Genomic DNA, 19643 nt, shown 5'->3' with positions numbered 1-19643 from the left:
GCAAACTGATCCATGATCCCTGGTATGCGATAAATAGGCCCAACACCATAGTAGGAGAAACATGCCCATATCATGATGCTTGCACCTCCATGCTTCACTGTCTTCACTGTGTACTGTGGCTTGAATTCAGAGTTTGGGGGTCGTCTCACAAACTGCCTGTGGCCCTTGGACCCAAAAAGAACAATTTTACTCTCATCAGTCCACAAAATGTTCCTCCATTTCTCTTTAGGCCAGTTGATGTGTTCTTTGGCAAATTGTAACCTCTTCTGCACATGCCTTTTTTTTAACAGAGGGACTTTGGGGGGATTCTTGAAAATAGATTAGCTTCACACAGACGTCTTCTAACTGTCACAGTACTTACAGGTAACTCCAGACTGTCTTTAATCATCCTGGAAGTGATCATTGGCTGAGCCTTTGCCATTCTGATTATTCTTCTATCCATTTTGATGGTTGTCTTCCGTTTTCTTCCACGTCTCTCTGGTTTTGCTCTCCATTTTAAGGCATTGGAGATCATTTTAGCTGAACAGCCTATCATTTTTTGCACCTCTTTATAGGTTTTCCCCTCTCTAATCAACTTTTTAATCAAAGTACGCTGTTCTTCTGAACAATGTCTTGAACGACCCATTTTCCTCAGCTTTCAAATGCATGTTCAACAAGTGTTGGCTTCATCCTTAAATAGGGGCCACCTGATTCACACCTGTTTCTTCAACAAAATTGATGACCTGAGTGATTGAATGCCACACTGTTATTTTTTTTGAACACACCCCTTTCAACTAATTCAACTAATTGCCCAATTGCACAGCCTTAAGAGCATGCATATCATGAATGCTGGGTCTCATTTGTTTTCTGAGAATCTACTGAACCTACTGGTAACTTGTTTGCCACGTAGCAATAAAAAAATACGAAAAAACCTTGATTATTCTGGTTAGTCACATTGTACTGCTATTATTTTTGGAGAAGATTGTGTACAGTCAACTATTGGCCTTTTTGGAAGAACATAATATTCTAGAGGTTTTCCAGTCCGGTTTTAAGACCTTGCACAGCACCGAAACTGCTCTTTTAAGAGTTTTTAATGATATCTTTTTAGCTACTGACTCTGGTGACTGTGTTATCCTTGTGCTTTTAGATCTAACTGCTGCATTTGACACAGTGGATCATGAAATATTGATTTCACGATTAAGGCAGTGGGTGGGCATCAGTGGCATAGCACTGGAGTGGTTTAGGTCATACTTAGCGGATCTGACTTTTTGTGTTAGCTTAGGTGACTCTGTATCCTCCTCTAGTACTCTCTTGTGTGGGGTCCCACAGGGCTCAGTCCTCGGCCCTCTACTTTTCTCTCTGTATTTGCTTCCACTTGGTTCCATACTTAGAAAGTATGGCATTTCATTCCACTGTTATGCAGATGACAGTCAGATTTATGTACCTCTAAAAAAGAAAAATTATAACTCTGTTGGACAACTACTCAATTGTCTCGACGACATAAAGGCCTGGATGGCTATGAACTTTTTAAATTTTAATGATAAAAAAACAGAAGTGATGGTTTTCGGAGGCACCACTGGGACCCCGCCTGTAGATCTGGGCTCCTTAGCACCCTATATTAAACCTATTATCACAAACCTAGGAGTTAAAGTGGACCCTGAGCTTAAATTTGACAGTCAGATCAAAGCTGTTGTCAAATCAAGCTTCTTTCATTTAAGGCAGCTGGCCAAAATAAAACCAATGCTGTCAATGCTGTCAAGACAACATTTCGAAACCGTTATCCATGCCTTTGTAACTACACGGCTGGACTACTGTAACTCACTATATGTGGGGGTTAGTGGGTCCTCCATCAACCGTCTCCAGTTGATACAAAATGCAGCAGCACGTCTTTTAACGGGCACACGTAAACATGAGCACATTTCCCCTATTTTAGCTTCATTACACTGGCTGCCTATTCAATTTAGGATCAATTTTAAAATTCTGTTATTTGTTTTTAAATCACTAAATGGTCTTGCTCCGCCATACCTCTCTGAGCTTCTACACTCTTATAAACCCGTCCGCTCTCTCAGATCAGATGATCAGCTGCTCCTGACTGTGCCTAAAACTAAGCGTAAGCTCAGAGGGGACCGTGCCTTTGCTGTGTCTGCCCCTAAACTGTGGAATGATCTGCCTTTGCATGTTAAGCAGGCCTCTTCTTTATCTGTTTTTAAAACCCTTCTTAAAACCCATCTTTTCTCTTTGGCTTTTGACACCTAGTAAGAGGTCGACTTTATTTACTTGTTTCAATTTGTTACTTTGAATGCTTTTATTCTGTGGTTATAAATGGTACATATGTTTATTTTATCTATTTTATTTTTATTTATTTTTCTGTACAGCACTTTGGTCTACTGTGGTTGTTGTAAAGTGCTTAACAAATAAAGTTGGTATGGTATGGTATGGTATTTTGAACAATACTGTAGATAAATTGAATACAGACCAAAGATAATCTGTTAGATTAACCCCAAACAAATTATATTTTATGTTTAACCACTAAAGAGACATCAGAGCCAGCGGCACATATCAGAAGGTCTAGCCGAGGTGAGACTACTTCTCGGCGGATACATAAGCACTGAGCTCCCGCTGATCGCGTGGTGTTCACCGTCTCCGAGATCGGCGAAACACATTTTTAAAAAGGCTCTGTCTTAATAAATAAACCACAGATTTGAGTTTTAAACAACTACTTTCTCACCTGAAATACTTTTAAAATTACATTTCATGACACAATAACAGTAATATTTTGAAAATGATCCAAATAAACGGTGGTTGAACTCAACCAATGCTGTGTGAACTCAACCAATCAGGATGTTTAGCGCCCAAGTCCCGCCCCCGAAAGTTCCCGGAACTTATACAAAGTACCACCTTGCCAGCAGGGACTTTCTGAGGGGTATTTTTATTTAGTTCCTGGTTCCTGCGGTGGAAACACACCGAGTACCAGGCCAAAGTCCCTAGTTCCTGGGTAAAGTTCTTGCGGTGGAAACGTGGCATAAGACTGTTAAACATTATAGATATTTGAACTTTGAAGTGCATAATTACAATGAAATCCTATATTATGTTTGTGTTCAATATAAACAGAATTTATAGGATGTTCATAGGCATTCCTCTAGAGTACAGGTCACTACCAAATGACCAAGTTCATCTCATTTGCTAAATGTTTGAAAGAAAATGCAGTAGATGTAAGCACTCTGTAGCTGCTCTGCAGCTTCCTGAAGTCACTTCCTGAACACACCAGATATGATGTTCAGTGCTATGTCTCTCATCATTATAACTGGTCACAAACTATGTGGCGGATACAGAACTGCCAGACACATCCTCAATTTAAATTTAGGATGAAATTACACAATTTTCAAAAGAACCTACTTGTGCAGTATTGCTTATGTTGAAGGACATCAGAAGCAGAAACAACAGTTCACAAACAAGAAGTTAATATTGAGGAACTTATATTTTTTACCCAGTATCGACAGTTACTTTGTCTATTTTCACTTTTCCAATGAAAAATATTTCCAAAGAAGGCAAAAGCAGAATAAAGAGTTTAGTTCTCAGAGCAGCACACAGCAGTGGCTCTTTGTTCCTGAGTGATGTGTGTTTTCAAATTAATTTAATTGATCCATCCATCCATCCATCCATCCAGTGAAAACTTCTGTAAACTTAACACATTTTTTTACAGTGAACTGCAGAATTTCTTGTTAAAATAAAAGTTTTTTTTAATTAATTAATTAATCATTCATTCATATTTCTTTCTTTCTTTTATAACACATATACATCTAAGTAAAAGAATAATAATAAATAAACACCAATTCTTTCATAGTTTGGAGAGGGTAGGGCTCTAGTGGAATCCTCCACCACGTCCCGAGTACTTGAGGCTGGATGATTGCTTTCTCGGGGTCGCGCGCTCTTGTTCTCAGCACCCCACCCGAGTGCCTTTCTTTCCGGAAGTGCATGATAAGCTCACCAAGTCGTGGACAGCACCTTTTACTGCCAGAAACTGGCCGGTGTGAGCGGGCGGTAGCAATGCAATTGTGTCCTAAGTCCGCCTCCTCCTGGCGTGGAGTCCCAGTGCTTGCCTATCTGGCTTGCGGGGAAGCTGCTTCTGCCTTACATGCCATGTCGTTACTGCAGGTAACGCGGTTGAAAGCTTTGCCCAGCAGTTCTCGGCTGCCTAGAAGCAGACTGAGGCGATCCGACACATCCTGCCCCGGTGGGCACCTGCTGCCTCCACCTGTCCTCTGGCCGCCGTGGCCCAGCCTGCTCGTCGCTCCAGCACTGGCTTTATGGCCAAGTCCCGAGGTGGGTGTGGAAGCGTGGCACTCACCAGATCCAAGTTACACTGGTCTGTCGCCAAACCCTCACCCTGTGGTCAGATCCTTCATTTCTCCGGGCAGGGGTGCTCCTAGAGCAAATCTCCAGGCATGCTGTGGTATACACGTATGCCTCCACTACCAGCTGGGGAGCCACGTACAACGGGCATGCAGTTTCAGGGGTTTGGACGGGCCCGCAGCTGCAGTGGCACATGAAATGCCTAGAGTTGTTAGCAGTGCACCTTGCTCTGAACCGTCTCAAAGGTCTCTTATGAGGCAAGCATGTGCTAGTCTTAATTGTCAACACAGTGACCGTTGCGTACATCAACCGACAAGGTGGTCTGCGCTCCCAGTATTGGCCCACTTGGACCTGGTTCCCAGAACTATTGCTCCTTGTGACAGCCCTTCCTTCGCCGATTCCTCTGAGGAAGGATCTACGGACACAGAGACGGGGCACCATTTGGCACCGGCATCTAGACCATTGGAAACTCCATGTCTGGTCTCTTTTCACTATTAGAAGTGTGGAAGTTATCCTTAGGTGACTCTCTTTCCTTAAATGACTTTCTTCTGTGTATTCTGACAATTTTAAAGGGGGGGGGGGGGGGGTGGGGGGGGGGTGAAATGCTCGTTTTCACTCAATATCCTGTTAATCTTGAGTACCTAGAGAGTAGTACTGCATCCTTCATAACTCCAAAAAGTCTTTTGTTTTATTATATTCATAAGAGAAAGATAGTCTGTACCGATTTTTCCCGGAAAAACACGACCGGCTGGAGGCGTGACGTGTGGGCGGAGCTAAAGAATCACGAGCGCCAGTAGGCTTTTGCGTTGAGAGCGTTTGGAAGCTGTGACATTACCGTGATTACCAACCAAAACAAACCATGGCTAACAGTCAGTTTCAGCGTATATTTATGATCCAGAAACGGATCCAGAGGCTGAAATTTAACAAGAGCAGCATCAGCAACGACGTCTCTATGTGGTATGTACTGAAACTGTATATTTTTGCTTAGCGGTTTTGGAAAATGACTAAGTTCCACTTTGTCGTCTTTTTTTTTTTTTTTTTTTTTAAGCTGTACATGTGGAAAGTGCAGTTTGATGACAACATCGCATGTTGTTTACTTGATGTGCTTACGCGCCGATAGCTAAGTTAACAACACAGAGATATTTTAAGCAGTTTTACTCACCGCATACGGTTCAAACACACGATCGTGACCCTTTTGCGTTGGGACCTCATTAGCCTTAAGAAATAAACGATGTGCAAATCCGGCGTCAAACTGGGCCTTGTTTGTAAAACAAGCATCTTCGAAATGCAGGGGAACAAACACAAACACTTGCACAACTCTGTTGATGCTCTGTAAAAATAAACTCCGTGCACTGGTCCCTTAATGCTGTTTCTCTTTTGGTAATCTGTGCAGGGTTGTCTTGCCCTGGAAACCAAAAACACACTCCTTTTGTGACATTTCGCGATGCTCTCACTCTGATCAGTGAATGTCTGTTGTGCTCTCAGTGTTCTGCTATACGGGAGCGCGCGCTCTTCCGGCAGAAGTGCCCTTAGGACCCATATAAGGAAATTCTGCTCCATCTAACGTCACACAGAGCCATACTCTGGAAAGAGTATTTTTGGAACAGAAATACTTCTTCAAATGTACAACTTAATTTTTGAAACTTTGTCCATGTTTAGCATGGGAATCCAACTCTTTAACAGTGTAAAAAACTCAGTATGCATGAAATAGCATTTCACTTTAATTGTCAATTTTAATCATAACTAGATAGTTTACCTAAAAAAAATTATAATAATATTTTGCAGTGAAATTTGCTTTTTAATTTACTCACCTTCAGGCCATCCAAGATTTAGGATATAATATATAATTTTATTTTCACAAAGTGAGTGTCATGTTAACCCATTTAAGCCTACCAGCAACTATAGTTGCCACATTTATAGTTGTCATTTTCCTTTTGTGAATATTTTTCTAGATGTTATTCATGTTGAATTTCTAAATTACATGCAAGCAAACAACCAAATAAAGGATTAAAATTAATTCAGTTAAAGGAACTAATTCAGTTCCTTTCTGTCACATGAGGCTGTCAAGTTCCTACCCCTACTTCCAGGAAGCATGGCGAAGGCAACCCTCCCAAAGAAATGTAATTTTCAAGTTACTAATAAGTATATATATATATAATCATGAAGGTCTCTATAATCATTCAATCAAAGCAAATTTTCCTGGAGATCTATAGTTTTTTGTTTGGTTAGTCAAATGTCCAATCTTGTAAGTACATATCATGGTGAAATGGGCTATACTGTGTTAACAGGTAAATAAATCAAGGTTATTGGTCTTGTTTAGTGCTTTTTCTGGTAGGCTAGTAGGCTCATTTATTGAATGAGCACTGTGCAACGTCCGAACTGATTGCACTATATTTTCACAGTTTTTATTTTTTTATTTTTTTTTTATGTCAAAAAATTTTCGAACGATTTTTTTCATTCATTTTAATTAAGTATATTTTTTAATCATTTTAAAAGTTTTAAAATTGCTTGTTTTATTTTGTTATTTTGTTCATGATTATTTTACTTTCTTTTATGTAAAGCACTTTGAATTACCATTGTGTATGAAATGTACTATATAAATAAACTTGCCTTGCCGCCTCTTTATTAAAATCCCACCTAAAACATAATTTAACCCTTTAACTGACATCTCTACTGTACAACAGACCTTAATTTGATAGAGAATAAATCTGTCAAAAGAAGAAGATGAGAAAGCAATCTTTCCACAGCTCTACTGCCCCTCTTCTGCATCTGCTTTTGTCATGGGGGGTGGAGATTTCGGGTTTTCAAGTGACCGCAGAAGTTTACTAAATTCAGTAAGTCACACAAAAGGAAGAATGGAAAGAGCTAACACATGGGATTAATTGATGCAGATCATCTTTTTTCTCCCTTTTATGATGTTATATCTTGTAAGGGGTAAAATATTGAGGCCCTTTTAATCCAGTTTAGATGCGTTTCATTCTAATTGGTCAAGGACCAGTTCAGACAAGTAATAAGTTTACATTTTCAGTATTATATGAAATCCCCTAATACAGTCAGCCATTGAATAATATGGGCCTAAAAAAAAAGTTCTTTCAAGTATACCTTTTTTGTTATATAGGTGTAATATTTTTTTGATTCTATTTATTTTTATTTATTTATTTTAAAATAAAACTTCAAAAAATTTATTAAATTTAATTCATGCATTTAGCAGACACTTTTATCCAAAGCGACTTACAGGCTATCAATTTTGTACAGTGCATTCAGGCTATAAATTTTACCTATGATGTATTCCCAGGGAATCAAACCCCCAACCTTGCGCTTGATAGCATAATGCTCTACCAATTGAGAATGAGAATGAAAATACCTGCATATTCAATAATAAGTAAATAAATAAACAAACAATCATGAGTGTAGCCTACAAATTATACATATTTAAATAATCATACATTTAAAAAAAAATTATATAATTAATTTCATGAATATCAATGACTTTTGACAAGGTTAATCCATTTGACCTTATTATCAATATGTGCCTATTCATTAAATATATGATATTTTACATATTTACATCACATAGTATGCAAACATGTTTTATGTGAATTCATAAAACTATGTTCACTGCAGTACTCTTTGTAGGCTACTTATACTTAAACTACTTACATAAGGGAAAGTTCACCCAAAAATAGAAATTGTGTCATCATTGTGTCATCTTCAATTTGCAAACCTATGAGATTCTTTCTTCTGTTGAACACAAAAGAAGATTTTTTTTGCAGAATGTTGGTAACCAAACTTTTTTTTTATTTTATTTTATACATTTAATATGTTCTTAATTCTATTTATTTATTTTCATTTATTTATTTTCATTGAACTTATTGATACACAATACCCTGTTGGGTCAACTTAAAGGTTGCACGTTGTTCTGCACTATGTTTCACCATTTTTAAACAAATGGATTTGTTGTGTAATCATATTCAAGAGATTATAAACTAGATGAATCCTTTTATGGGTTTGCATCAAATGTTCTTCAACTTTTATGCATGATAACTTTGTTTATGAATAAAGGTTGTTATCTGTTAAAAGCAGGTATTCTCCTCATACAAATTTAACATTGAAGGGGTTAATACAAAATATTTGCCCACTGGCAATTATAGTTGCCACACATTCAAATACCATTTTCAAAAAAAACATTTTTTTTAATGTTTCTTCATGTAACTGTTGCGAGTGTGTTTGCTTGTTTGTTTGTTCATTCATTCATACCTGTGTGCACCTTCACCATGTGATGTAGTTAAGATGTGTGAATGGAAATTACTGTCTTGTGACGGCAGAACTATTGGGGTTGTTTTAAATGGGATAATTAGTATTTTACCGCTTTGGAAGAAAAAAGTTAACATTTTACCTTGTAAATAAGATGTAGTGTATGCATTTAAAAAACTAAACGTTTAAACACTTCATAGTTAATGTGTTGCAATAAAGAAGAAGATCCTATGACTTGTGAAAGTAACATCTAGTGTTGAGTAACAAGATTTTTGTGTCTTCAGGACAGATGTGACAGAAAAGACACTACTGGAGCATCTTACTAATTTCTGTGTTAACAGTGTGTCATCACACACTGCTTCTCTTCTGAAGAATTCCGGCATTAGTTCTTGACTAACTTCCGGATGATAATAGACATGGTCAAATTAACCTAAATTAAACTCTGTGCTGTTGTTCTTCCTCATATTAGATCCACATAAACAGACCAAATATGAGAGTAGGAATCAGGTTAGAGATTCTCCAGAAATCACGTTTGGTTGGTTATTTTTTTTACCCTACAGTCCTATATGATGAAAATACCATAAAGGTAACATGCCATTGTTTTGTTATGTTATACTTAGATTACCGAAAGAAATTAAGAAAGAAAGAATGAAAGAAAACATTTTATATGATTTTCTTAGGGCTGTATGAGAGGTAAAATACTCTTTTCACAGATCCGTTGATAAGCATTATTACATTTCACATCAGACCAGTCTATTAATTCAGGCCACTTTATTGAATAAGTCACAGCACAGTTCTCTATTGTTTCTCAATCTGGCTCCTTTATTCCTCCACTGGATACCCAGAACCTGAAACTACAGATCAGCATTAGATGTTCAGTCTTTCGTTCAGTAAAAGCACATTTATTTAAAAATAACCGAGACTCGAGTCTACTAATATCAGTCCATTATTTATTTATTTGTTATGGTCTAAGTGCACTGTGAAGACCTCTTTATTCAAACCACTTTAACTTCTAGCAGTTGAAGAGGTCATAATAAAATGAATTAACTTACTCTCTTTACCAAAAATTTATTTATTAGCTCATCTCTCTCTCTTCTGTGAGGTTGTTGATCTTGGTTAGTAACTGTTGTGTCTCTTCTGTGTAGTTTGTGCTCTTTTTATAGATGTGGACACACAGCACTATGACTGCAGTAAGCAGAAGAACAAACAGCAGAATCAAATAACTTGTGATCTTCACTGAATCACTTCCTGGAGATGGCAGACATTAGGAAATATATTATTAGGGCCTGAGCACCGAGGTGCGAGGACCCTCTTGTATCTGCTTTGTTTATTAGGACGCGAGCACCGATGGGCTTAAAGGTGCCATATGCAGAAATTGAGGTAAAAATATCCATAACATGACCTACACGCATCAAAAGAATGAGAAGAAATAAGGGCGATGATGTCATTAAAAAAATGTCAAGTTATAGTGCTGCAGAGATATCAACCTTAATTAGCATTAGCATTACTAGCCCCGGCCCGACAGGTGTTGTAATACCAGTTTCGGCCGTGGGAGGCGGTATGCGCGCAACATATCCACCAGCCAACCTGCAATACACGAATAACTCGCAGGGCTTGTGGGCGTGTACTTGAACCTGATGTCAATCGTGTGGAAAGTACAGCCCACTACTTTCAGTTCAGGGAAAAGAGCGGAAGGATAGCTGAAGCCCTTGGCAAGAGACCAACACCCGCTACAGGGAACAACCGCGCTCGGAATCACAAATCAAATCCGATAAGAATACCAGAGTAAACATCGGCACTGCTTTTAATCGTTGGAGACAACTGATGGACCTGAAAGAAATGAGGTTCGACTCCGAACTTGCAAGTTAGATGCTGTTAATATTTCGCTAGAAGTTTGTTTTATATGTTTGTGTATTTGTTTTCGGGAAGTTATGACATAGAAATGTATCGAAGGCTGTTCGATAAACGTGCTAATGTTAGTGATGGCTAACCGTAGCTGCGTTTGATAATTAGCTAGCTATAACTTAACGTTACCCATTTTATTATATAGGGCTGTGCATGTCTTTACTCATGTACATCTCATCAGTAAAGATGCTCCTGTAATTAGGAGTATATCTCAGCACGTGTGTTCAGATCAGGATTGCCAGGTTTTCACAACAAATCCTGCCCAGTTGCTTCTCAAAACTACCCCAATCTCGCTTCCAGAAGGTTCCCCGATAAAACATTGCTTCCCGGGGTTAAAATAAAGGTTTTTTAGCAGGGTTGCCTTGGTAAAATTCGCATTTTAGGGGCTAAATATCACATTATTTGTATTGGGGTCGCTGTGACCAGTGGACATGAAAAACAACCACCACAGACTTGGCAACACTGGTTGGCATTTACTACACAGAGCCGTAATTCACTGACAATCTACACAACATCGATGTTAAAATCGCATGACCCCGGGAACCCCGGGAAGCAATAACCCCGGGAAGCAATTTTATCGGGGAACCTACCGGAAACGCGATTGGGCTAGTTTTGGACTAGTTTTAAAAAGCAACTGGGCAGGATTTGTTGTGAAAACCTGGCAACCCTGATCTGAATGCACATGCTGGAGATATACTTCTAATTACAGGAGCGTCTTTACTGATGAGAGGTGCATGAAAATCGCATTTGATTTTTTGCACAGCCCTATGTATCATAACTAACCTGCTCTGTCTAGTCTGTTGGTCTCCGTGTCCTCTTTGCTTCGTGGTTTTTCTGTGCGTGAAAAAATTGATGTGTGGCGTGAAAGCGTGTGAAAAGAGTCAATTGCGTGTGTCTCACGGTGAATGCTTGAGAGTTGGCACATTAGTTCTCAAGCAGAATAAAGGACAGGTTGATTATTGCTGTTTAGCGTTTGTATTAATTTATGATGTGTCCCTGTTTGCCTACAGGGACATTAAAAAAATAAATTAAAAGTGATACGTGGACCAAGGTGTCTGAGATTGTTCATTTTAAGTAAAGGATCCTAATATTTCGTCCACAACAATATTTAATGAGGTTATAACTCCTTGTGGTTAGTCTGCACGAGATCAACAAGCTTGTTTGCTTTGCGGCCGCTTTAAATACAAAATAAGCATTCGATCTACGTTCGATCTCACAAATCTTTCTGCAGCGTCGTGAGCAGAGCGACAAGAGCGATTTTTGACGCTCTAGACGCCGGCGGTGTGAACGCACAGTTAGGCTTCGGCTATGGCTGTAGTGTTGTTGTGAAAGTAGGGGCGGAGCATAGAGACTATGCCGTTTCTCGTTTGTTACTCTAGAGTAGACCAATTCACTTTATTGAGGCATACTGCCCCCATCTGGTATGGAATGTGGAGTATGACTTGATTTTTTTTGCCAAACATTACAGATGGCACCTTTAAACATGCTCAAAATGTCATGAAACTTTGCACACTCGTCAAACCTGGTGAAAATTTTCGTCTAATATAGGATTCAGAAGAGGGTGTGGCAAAATGGCTCGACAGCCTTCCAGCTAAGTTTCACGTACATGCACGCAAATAGATTTTTAAGATTATGAGCAAATTTTGTGTAATTTTTGTCATTTCCATGCATTGTATTTTAACAAACTCCTCCTAGAGATTTATTCAGATCAACACCAAATTTGGTATGCCTAATCTAAAGTGATTTTAAATTGCGAAGATCTTGAGTTTTCGTTGAAGGGCGTGTCCGTGGCAGCCTGGCAAATTTTGATGATTTGCCATTAAAAATGTTGCTATAACTCAGACATACAATGTCCAATCTGCCCCAGACTTCACATGTTAGATAAGACTCCGAACCTGAACAGATTGACATGCCCATATTCAGTTATAGTCATAGCACAACAGGAAGTGACATATTTTACACTGCGACTAACTACTCCTAGAAATTTTTTTGTGGTCAGTCTAATCTAAAGGCCTGTGCGATGTTCAGTTGTGAAGATCTTGAGTTTTCTTTAAAAGACGTGTCCATGGCGCTGTGGCGAATTTCGATGTCTCGACATGGGAATAAAAGATGTTATAACTCAGGCATAGAAAGTCCGATCTTCCTCAAACTTCACATGTGTGACAAGAGTCCTGACCTGAACACATCTGAAGGCCAATATTTCATCGGGTGTGGCAAAATGGCTCAATAGTGCCACCTATATACTTTCAACGGAGTGTGCCTCGAGCTATGTTTCACGTTCATGTACAAAAATTGGTACACACATGTAACACACCAAAACCAACGAAAAAGTCTCAAGGTACGAAATCCAAATCCCAACAGGAAGTCAGTTATTTAGAATTTTCTCTGCAAAATTGTTGTTGTTTTTGCCATTTTCAGGGGTTGTACTTTAACAAACTCCTCCTAGAGAATTATTCAGATCAACACCAGACTTGGTCAGTGTAATCTAAAGCCCTTTGCGATGTTAAATTGTGAAGATCTTGATGTTTCGTTAAAGGGCATGTCCATGGCGGCCTGACAAATTTTGATGTTTCGCCATGAAAAGGAAGTTGCCGTAACTCAGACATACATTGTCCAATCTGCCGCAAACTTCACATTTTAGATAAGACTTCTGCCCTTAACAGATCTACATGCCCATATTTAGTTATAGCCATAGCGCCACCTGAAGGCAACAGGAAGTGACATGTTTTACGTTGCGACAAACTACTCCTAGAATTTTTTTGACATTAATGTATTTTTTTGTGGTCAGTCTAATCTGAACGCCTGTGCAATGTTAAATTGTGGAGATTTTGATTTTTTTTGTTAAAGGGCGTGTCCATGGCGCCATGACAAAATTTGAAATCTCACCACAGCAAGAGAAGTAACTCAGGCATAAAATATTTGATCTTCCCCAAACTTCACATGTTTGATAAGAGTCCTGGCCTGAACACATCTGAAGGCCAATATTCCATTATAATGATAGCGTTCATCACTGCTTGCAACTTTAATTATAATATTTTTTTTTTTTCTACAGATAGTACTGAAAGTGTGTTTGTGTTGCTTGTTTTTCTTGGTGTGTCTGTCTATTTCCTGCATTTCATCAGTGTTTATAGTGCTATACAGGCTATGACATTTACTGTAGTTAGCATGACCCTTAGTCATGTAAGTAACAGACAATGTCTTTGTGTTTCTCTATTCTGTAGTATTCTGCTTTTGACTAATTTGAATGTGTGAGAAGCAGATGTATTTTCAGTGACTCAGTTGATTCAGTTCATGAAACTAATCTGAATGATTTGTTCACAAACAGACACTCAAATGCACCTGACCTCAAATGAATGGCAATAGACTTGCCTTTAAGGTTATCAGTGTGCAGTTCAGTTAATACAATGTATATATATTTCAGATATCATGTTTATGACTAACTGAGCAAAGATATTTTGCTATGTGTTCCTATAATATCAGAAGAACACAACAGCACCAAACACACTACAGCTGCTCTGGAGTTTCTGACCTTCACACAGTCACTTGTGAATACACAAACATGATGAATGAATGAACGTGCAAACTGTGATGATTTTTTTTTTTTTTTTTTTAAATGACGATGCTAACCTGTACGCTGATGTGGTTGTTGTGTGTTTGTCTCTGTCCTGAAGTCATAAACTCACACAGTCTGCATTCTCATAGGTAACCACTGTCATCTCCGCTCTGTTTTTCTTCATTCTCTCAGACTCAGCTCCGATCACATTGTGTTGATTTGAATGGTTGATTGGTTTGATTAGTTGTGCTTTGATTTCATGCAATCGAATTCATAAACTAAAACTAATGATAAAGTATTTAGCAATACAGATATTTTACTTTTAACACACATCACTTACCAATATATTGTGTGTGGGCGGGGAGGGCGTAGATGTGTTAGTGGGTGTAAATTTAATACTTTATAATATCAAAATGTGTGTACTGTATGTAATCAATAGATAAGTTCTTCTCATTTGAAAAACATGCTAACACTGCAATTACACTGTCCTCAGCCAGTAAGAGCTGAAACTTATAGAGATATGGAGACAAAAACACTACTGTATGAGTCCTTGTTTTTATTATTTACTTGAAATTTCAGCGATATGATACAAGCAAGCAAACTGTTCCTCCTAATACGATTGCAAATGTGATTGACTACATACAGCAGTTACAATAAACAAAAAGATCATATTAAATTTTATCTCCCTGAGGAGAAAGGGGAGGACTTTCATGTATGCACAAACTTCCACTGACTGGGTATGACAAAAATCCCTTTATAAATCCCAATTAGAGGAAGATTGTATCTCCACCCTGTCTCCTCCCCGAAATAACCATATGTGGAGCTTAAAACGCCTAGTTCTACGATGCATAACCTCATCTGCATATCATTTCCATGCATATTCCCATCTACATGACACCATGTTAAGAATATAGTCAAGAAAATGAGCATACTTTTATGATTTTATTAGTCATGGTTGTCATGTGACACAGCAGCTATGATAGCATGGTATATACTGATATAGGCTTATGTTTTATTTATTTATTTTTCCTTTTTATTCAAAACAATTCCAAACTTGCTTAATATATCAGGAAATATCACAATTCTCAAATATGTGTAAGTAAATGCATTTTTCACCTTTATAAATTGTTATTTGATCAATAAATGGTGATGGGCAAATTAGTGTAATGTATATTACTCTAACTACACATAAAAACCTGACTTATTTTTACTTAAATGCCATATATGGGTGTCATGCCATAAAATATTTTGAATACGACTGAATTTGCATTTAATGTCAATTTTAATAACAATATTGTAAGTTACTTACTTTAACACTTTCATTTTACAGAGAGTAAAGAACATTTACATTATCAAATAACATTTTCATTCAGTCTAGTCAGAGTTCAGGCACTCTCAAAAACTCCCATTAAAAGCACTTTACATTAAGAAACGAATATCTTACATCCGTACGCACATCTGCACTTTTTGTTGTTTCTGAAGAGAGAATTCGCTAAATAATTCAGTCAGCGAGCAAGTGAACAAAACACAGCGTTTCAGTGATGACTCTTCTGCACCTCTCTGATTGGCCATTGCATCCATAAGTGCAACAGCATCATTTCTGATTGGTTATCATGAAGCGGTGTACGAACGCGTCTGTCTCTGGCTCAGCGCCAACCAGGAGATTTGTATCATAGATATGCAGCTGACAAATCTGCATGATGTTGTCATGTCATATGGACCAAAATCTCTTAGGAATGTTTCTAGCACATTATTGAATCTATACCATGATGAATTAAGTGAGATATGAAGGCAAAAGGGGGTGCAACCCGGTCTGACAAGATACCTAATAAAGTGCCTTGGTGAGTGTATATGTATATAGTGATTGAGTGTGTTCTCTTATTATTAAATAAGGACAAATTGAGAAATATTACACACAAGACCTTGCATTGACAAATGAGTGATTTTTTTATCTATTTATTTAATATCATTTAAATTGTTCTATAAATTTATTAAAATGAGCATCAAAGATTCATTAAAAATAATAAGAACAGTAGCCCTAAATCTTTTTACTGTGTTTCACATTACAACAAATCTATTTGGTTACTGCTATACTTAGGATGAACATAGTTGAAGCAACAGCTTTTTTAAACCTCTTAATTCCTCTCACAAATCCATACAAAGGTATAATGACATGGATAATCAGCCCAGCTATACTGAGATACAGCACAGTCCTCATCTTCAACTCAAAGTTAATCAACTGAAAGTTAATGCATGAATGCATTGATATTGCTTGCAAATAGGTTATGGTTTAAATTGTATGGTTTAACAGTGCGACTGAGAACTGAGATGAAGCTGCTTACCTAGAGGTCAGTGTGCTGCCATCAACCCACTTCCAGTCCCCTTCTATATCACTGTCAGTCAGACCTATCCACACAACGTTTTCACTACTTATGGTAATAATAAATTCCTAGAATGAAAAATGATACATTTAGACCATAAGCGTTATTCAGTACTGATTCAAACACAATCTTTCACTCACTTGTTCCTCTTTGTTGTTTATGATGACCAGATCTGCTCCTCTCTGCAAACAGACTTGTCTGCTTTCAGTCCAGTTCTTCCACTCAGAGGAAATGTAGTGGGAACTCTCTTGTATGCTATCCATTTATGGCTGTTAGAGCACTGATCTGTTCAAGAAAGAAATTCACCTAAACATTTATGGTAACACTTTCTATGAGGCATTATAATGAATGCATAATGCATTATAAAAAACCCTAAAAATATGTTATATCATCTAATGAATATTCATAAAAACTGTTTTAATATATTATAATTTTTACTTTATTTGTGGTTATAGCTTTTAAGAGTATGATGATTTATAACACAATGAACATGTTGCATCCACTTTTTCAATGGATTATATTTCTCATAGTTATAATGTATTATAAGTCTCTTATCTTGCCATTTTTCTGATGCTACTTTACTTAAAGTGCCCAAAGACCACTTATAAGTCATAATAATATTAACAACAACTTTTTTTTCTTCTCTCAAACAGCCATAAGATCATATAATATATCAGATGAATGTGGAATATGACACATTTGATTTGGATTTTTTTTTATTGTAATATCAGTTTGATTAATCAACATTAGCTCCACAGAAACACTCAAACAGCACTCAACATCTAACTAGGGCTGGGATAAATGATTATTTTTTAAACGATTAATCTAGCGATTATTTTTTTCGATGCATCGATTAGTCTAACGATTAATTTTTCAGACCGATTCGATTTCGCTTATCTCCCCATTAATTGAATACTAACAATTTATACATGTTGATTTACATATCTGAATGAAAAAAACATTAATTCCTTAACATTGCAATATATATTTATTACTCTTAAAATTACAAAATAAAAGACTGACTAAGAATGCATTACTTTGCACTTGTATAGAGTTGAAGCCAATAAAACCTTGAAGCCTTGACAACACATAGCTTATTGAAAGAAGCTTACTAAACACATAGGGCCTAGCTTACTGAAAAAAAGTTCTTCTTTCAGATGAAAATAACAACAACTTGATGTCTAGCATTCAATAAAAAAGGTCACCCAAAATACTTGTTTAGAGCAATTGAAAGAATACAGTAACCAATGTGAAATTGAGGGCTTTAAACTAATACAGAGAGTGCTTTTCCAAAAAAAAAAAAAATAAATAACAGTGGGAGCCAGCAGCCTGTCATGGAGAAAAAAAAAACATCTCAGAATGCTCCACATGAAACTTTGGCGTTCCGCCCTTTTTCTATCGTGTCTAATGATTTTGGTTAATATGCACGAGGTGGAGAGAGAGAGAGAGAGAGAGAGAGCAAGACAGCGCTCGTGTAGTTTGAAGACTGTGAGTGCGCGAGTGCGTGTGAAACTTTGGTGTTTCGCCCTTTTTCTATCGTGTTTAATGATTTTGATTAATATGCACAAGGTAGAGAGAGAGCAAGAAGCGCTCGTGTTGTTTGAAGACTCTTAGTGTGCGCACGCAGCCGGGGCTCTCTCTCGTACGCGCCCTGTCAGACATCACTCACCGATCAAATAAGGCTTTGACAGCTGCCAAAAAAAAGATCAATGAAGAAAACCCCCTGGATTGGTTATATAACGTTGGACAGAATGTTGATCCAGCCATCGCGTATATTCAGCTCACATAAGGTAAACGTTTTGAAAACGATTTTTACAGAAATAAAAACATGTCGACGAATCGATGCATATATTTTGTGTCTACGTATTTTTTTGTAAGATATGATTATCTTATATTGTAAATTAAGTAGATTTAATATGGTGCTAATTGTTTGTTATACATAATCATACTCTTAAACTTATAACAACAAATACGTATTATGACGTATTATAATTGTTGTTATGATTATTCATGAGTTGATATAACATATAAGGTTTTTTATAATGCATTATGCATTCATTATAATGTCTTAAAAATACCCTTATAATGTATTATAAATACGGGCTTCATAGAAAGTGTTACCAAATTTATTTTCACCCAAAAATTAATTTGCTGAAATAAGATCAGGCCGTCCAATATGTAGATGTGTTTGTTTCTTCATCCGAACAAATTTTGGAGAGGTTGACCATTACTTATATGGTTTAGACTTATTCGAATACAGGGGCGGATCTACCAGGGTGGCATGGGGTGGCAAATGCCACCCTAAAAGAAAGTCTTGCCACCCCTGCTGCCACCCCAGTTGGCAGCAACGAATTTAAAAGTTATGGCCAATTTGAAAATTTACGAGCGCGAATCTCCAATGTCCGACTTCAGTGAATGCAGCAGCACGAGAAGACACCAGCGGCAAGAGACCATAGACAGTATGCAAGAGACTGATTTGTTTGGAAAACTTTCTCAGTGCGCGCGAAGCGAGGGTACCATGAGACACAGGAGGAAAGAGGTAAAAATGGATTATCTATCTATCTATCTATCAAGAAATGAAGCTTTAATGAAAGCACAGACTTTGAGATGATAAATAGCTAACGTTACAGTGGTGTAATGTTAGTCTACTACGTGATACGTTACCCACTTTTAAAAAGCGTGAGTATACATAACTTTGTTTTGTGTCAGAACTTTCACACTTCCATTCATAAATTCATCCCTTCTGTGTTTGCAAAGCGGATTGAATCGCAGAATTCAGTACCAAATGGAAATTGCTGTATAAAGCAGAACGTCCCGGAATTCGGCCATTTTGAATGAATAAATCAAAAGTAGAGATGTACATTTAATCAAATCTCGATATGGACTAGTGTCTGTGAATATTAAAGGTGTTCAGTACTGTCGCTCCCTACACGCAGAGTACTACGAAGAGGAAACACTTGTAAATTTTTTACATATTTTACTTTAAATTGATTTTAAATTCTTTCATGATATCCACTCTATGTGCACTAGAATTACTCTTGATGTACAAATACCTAGGAATACTAACCAGATATTTATGTAACATGTAGCAACTACAAAAAAGACCAAAAAAACTCACCCACTTGACCAAGACATCTCTGAAGATCATTTTTCTCCCATTTTAGCTGCTCTCTCTCACTGGTCAGGTTTCCATTCTTAGATAAGAGCTGTTGTCTCTC

This window comes from Carassius auratus, unplaced genomic scaffold, assembly GCF_003368295.1.
Source record: "Carassius auratus strain Wakin unplaced genomic scaffold, ASM336829v1 scaf_tig00016867, whole genome shotgun sequence".
NCBI classification, from domain to species: domain Eukaryota; kingdom Metazoa; phylum Chordata; class Actinopteri; order Cypriniformes; family Cyprinidae; genus Carassius; species Carassius auratus.
This window is presented reverse-complemented; position numbering follows the sequence as displayed.